The sequence below is a fragment of the Cryptotermes secundus genome, unplaced genomic scaffold (genome assembly GCF_002891405.2).
Source record: "Cryptotermes secundus unplaced genomic scaffold, Csec_1.0 scaffold5091, whole genome shotgun sequence".
Taxonomy (NCBI): domain Eukaryota; kingdom Metazoa; phylum Arthropoda; class Insecta; order Blattodea; family Kalotermitidae; genus Cryptotermes; species Cryptotermes secundus.
Genome location: NW_019730069.1, coordinates 3451 through 8160, shown reverse-complemented (window position 1 = coordinate 8160; position 4710 = coordinate 3451). Strand labels below are relative to the sequence as shown.

Below are 4710 nucleotides of genomic sequence, written 5' to 3'. Positions count from 1 at the left end.
TATTGTAGTTTTAATTAGAGTATGTCTCTGTTGACATAGGAACCCTTTAGGCTGTGAGCAAAGGATTCCCGAATGATTGTACTACATGTTATGACTTGTCCATGTGTTACTTTGTAACAGTTACGGATGTTAATAAAGATGATGATGATGATGATGATGATGATGACTATTGTGAATGAAGGTTTTTTTTTGTGGTTTTCTTTGGTCCTTCCACGCAGATGCTAGTATATTACCCTCAATTAGGCCATGACTACTTCCTTTCACTTTCTTTCAAGTATGTTATCCACTTGTCCTATCGTTTGAAACTAACCTGAGCTACTGAAAGTGTCATTAAATAAACCACAAACAAACGAAACTAAATAGGGTATGAGGGTCTGGACTGAATTTAAATGAGCCAGGATGTGGCCCAATGATGGGCTGTAATGAACATGGCAATGAATCTTCAGTTTCCATAAAAGGCGAATATCTTGACCAGCTTGGTCACTGTCACCTTCTCTTGGTGTGTTGTGGAGTTACTTAATGTCATTGCAGTATATGTTGTTTCTTCAGAAAAGGGTTGGACGTTCAACCCATGACCATACCGTGGATGTCGACCTCTCATTAGAGGGCCCTGCCTAGAAAGTCTCACGTCGGCAAGGCACCATTCACCTTCGAAACAGTGGTGACTTTTTCCTGTCTAGTGAGAATAAAATGAATAACCAATGGTCAGCCAATGTTACGTGAAGGTGTTACCTTTGCCAGTCTGCACCTGTGTCACTTGGAGCACATTCAGAATGATACAATATTGATCTGTGGTCATCTTTCGTTCCCTATTTCACCTAGTTCACAATTTCATATTGTAAAATGCACTCTGCAGCCAACCAATGAGATTATTTGAAGTGCATGAAGTCGCATCATGTGAAAATTTCCGCATTGGGAGTGCAAAGTGCGAAGATTTAAGCAATAAAAGTGAACAGAAACACGTTGAAGGGTTGGCTGTAAGTTGCAGTTTCTGCAGAGAAATTCACTTGCGTTTGTCAGTGTTGTGAAACAGAAGAATTAAAATAATTATTTTTTGTTTTGTAGGTAGAAAGCTGGTCATCAATTCCAGATGACCTCATGGAGTTTTTTTAAACTTCGAAGACCAGCAATTTGACATATTGGATCATGTCGAGCTTCTCTCTGCTGCAAGTGCAGTGGAAACAGGAGACGTAACTGCACCATCCAGTATTTGTACTGACTCTTCACTTTTCTATATTCTCAACACAGATGACACAATGGGTGATGATTCAAAATCACAGCATCCAAGACTTCAGTTAAGATGTAAGAATGATCAGTGTAAGTGTTACGGTTTAAGAGGTTTTGAATAAGCTGAGGATGATTCATAGTAATGTAAAGTATATGATGTTTGGTCTTACAAAGGAACCATGCATTTTTGCAGATTTTAAAACAGTCTCCTATGATGTATGTGTTGCAGCTGCTTGGTCATGCAAATAGAATGATAGTGTGGCTAGAGCAAGGATGTTGTGAAGGGCTGTAGAATTATTTTCTGAATGAGAGAGTCACGCAGTTGGGTGGATACTAATAGGCAGTACGAAGAGAGGAAGTAACTGGCAAGTTATCAGAAGTGAAATGTGGGAAGAAGGGGTAGAGATTGGAGATATCATGCACATAGATCTGTGTACAACAGAAATTATGTGGAAGGACATGACAAGAAGATTATTGTGTTTAACCCTTTGATTTACATAGTACTAGGAAACTGAATTGTATTCTCTTTGTTTCAGCATTCCACTGAGGCCATTGTGCTGTCATGAATGTGGCCCAGTGTGGACTGAAGATGCTTATGCTGTGAGACATTCTAACCACCCAGAAGTGTTCCTGCAGAGCTCACCAGCAGGGGTGACACGCTGCCACCAACATCATGCCCTGCCAATGCACTCAGTCACGTCTTCCCCACGGTACTCATCGGCAGTGAATCCTGCCCGCATCCGCATTGCCTCGGACCTGCATGCTGGCCCACGGTTTGCACCTACTTGGTAGGTAAGTTGGAAAACTGCCATGTTCAAAGCACAACGTAATGTATGAGAAGGGAATAATTTTAATTCTTCAGTGTTGTAGCATGCCAGTGGCTTTTGTCATGTCGCTGAAGTCTGTATGTGGCTCGCACAGTGCAGTGCTAAGTTTCAGCCTATTTTGAACTGTTGTTTTTCATGTAAAGTAATTCTTTTAGTCTGAAATTAAAGAGGAAATTTCAGGCTATCATTTCGTATTTTCGTTGTCCCACTTTGAACTTCCTGCGGCTATTGTGATACATTTGAATTCTTTGAAAAATTTTTCTACTTCAACACTTTGTGTGGTTGTTACCATACAAATCTATTCTTGCCTTGAGGAATTTTTATGAACTAAATATGTTAGATCGAGACTGTGTGCTGTACTCGATGCTGATCGAATGAAAAGTCGATTCTTTTTATGCATGTTGTGACCAGTGCTGCTTCAAGATTTGAATTTGGAAGCATGAGAAAACGTGGACAGTCTGTGACTTTGAGACATGATGTTGACTCTAAGAAATATGTTATGACTGCTATGTATGCGAACCATAAACAGTTCGCTATATGAATGGTACTACTGTAATTCCCCTTTGTTCTTTAAATACACACCATGCAGTCTGGTTTTAGCTGCCAAAGCCAATCACGAGCAGTGAAGTGGCCAGCTATGTTGTGTTACGACCAGTGGAGGATATATTTACTTCGAACTGAATCAGGACAAAGTTTTATCGGAGTCACAATTTGACACTGAAAATGGATGTTTGTACTTTTCTCGATTCTGTGGTAAGTGACAGAATCGAGGAAAGCACAAACGTCCATTGGGAGAATTTTCAAAAATATAAGGGGCAAAAAGAAAATTTCTGAATAGGATGATATGTAGGAATAACACAAGGGAAAGAATAGATGAATTTTGAATTGTTTCATTTTTGGTCCGTTACACTATCACTCATAAAGTCAATAGAAAGTCCGTCGAGTGTAACCATGTTTTTTAGGTCACTTCTGTATCACATTTGCCTTACATGTTTCGGTTTTAGTAAAACCATCATCAGAGGCACATGGTACTAACAAGAAAACACTGGCGTTGTTTAACTGTACACAGTATATATGCTGCGTGGGCGCTGCTACAAATGTCGATGTGTAAAAGCACAACACTTGCTAGGAATATTGAATGCATGTTCAACTCTCGCATTCCATCCGAAATTGCCCTCAAGTTAAAACGTCACTATTAAAATATTTAAAAATATTTAAAAGTTTAAAACATTTGAAGTAAAATGTAAAATGCTGGCTACTTCTTGTTAATTCTTCCTGATGTTGGGAGATGTCGGCTTGAGGTGTACACAACACACAACGCATAGGAATCATCCAACCACAAGCCTATACAACCTCAAGAATTAACAAGAAGTAGCCAGCATTTTACATTTTACTTCAAATGTTTTAAACTTTTAAATATTTTTAAATATTTTAATAGTGACGTTTTAACTTGAGGGCAATTTCGGATGGAATGCGAGAGTTGAACATGCATTCAATATTCCTAGCAAGTGTTGTGCTTTTACACATCGACATTTGTAGCAGCGCCCACGCAGCATATATACTGTGTACAGTTAAACAATGCCAGTGTTTTCTTGTTAGTACCATGTGCCTCTGATGATGGTTTTACTAAAACCGAAACATGTAAGGCAAATGTGATAAAGAAGTGACCTAAAAAACATGGTTACACTCGACGGACTTTCTATTGACTTTATGAATAGATGAATTGTTAATCAGAATTCAGTTAATTGAGGGAGACTCTGTGAAATATGCTAATGCTGTAGAATACAAAGGGCCGGGTTGACAGTCTTCAGAAAAACAGTGCCTTTCTAAGAGAAAGAAATTTTATAAGCAAGACTCCACCAACTGTGAAGATATCAAGACAACAGAAACATCAAGTTGTGTGTCAAAAACTATGCGATGTGGGACTCTGTGTGGGATATTTTCATTACTAACAGAACCACACATATCCTATGTGAATGTGAGGCCTTAGCTTGTTTAAGATTACGTCACTTGGGTCAATAGTTTATGGAACCAAGTGACTATTTTGGCGCCCCCATGTACAAAATCCTGCGCTTCATTCAAAGCACGGGATTACTGAGGGATAATCAAAAGGGGAAGCACAATAGACCACTGTAGGTCGTGGTGCAAGGGCCGAGAAGGCCTACCCCTCATTCATTCATTCATTCATTCAACACAACTAGCTGAATTTCTAAGATGATAAAGATACCATGATACTATTATTTTCCTACTCTTTATAGGCTTGCTGTGCCAAAAAATAAATTTAAAGGAGTGTGGATCAATACACCAATTCTATATACATTTCTGATCATGATATGAAAATTAGAAACACAAAAAAAAAAAACACTTTTCCCCAGTTTATTATGCTTTAAGATAAATGTTGCTTTTACCGTTTAAAATGTTTAAATATCCTCCATCCCAAGGAGTAAGTAGGAATTAAATGTCCTGCGTCGTTCAAGAGTTAAGGTTTTCCTGTTGTCATTGCCAGACCAAGATGAAAACCAATAATCAAAAAGGAATTGCAGAATTAAGATTGAAGTCTTCTGGAATGTGCCTCAACACAGTTTACTACACAGGCACTGTCTTTTGAGAAGAATCTGCATGGAAGATGGAGGCAGCAAGTTACTCTGGTCGCTAC

General features: G+C 38.8%; 1 long non-coding RNA gene across 1 annotated transcript in view; it reads left to right on the top strand.

Annotated features, from left to right (window-relative positions):
* The first annotated feature begins 1444 nt into the window (after positions 1-1444).
* Positions 1445-4710, top strand: part of LOC117282434 — a 6710-nt gene continuing 3444 nt past the window's right edge. The window contains exon 1 of the long non-coding RNA XR_004513170.1: positions 1445-2019. This is a non-coding gene — a long non-coding RNA (uncharacterized LOC117282434). The remainder of the gene's footprint in view (positions 2020-4710) is intronic.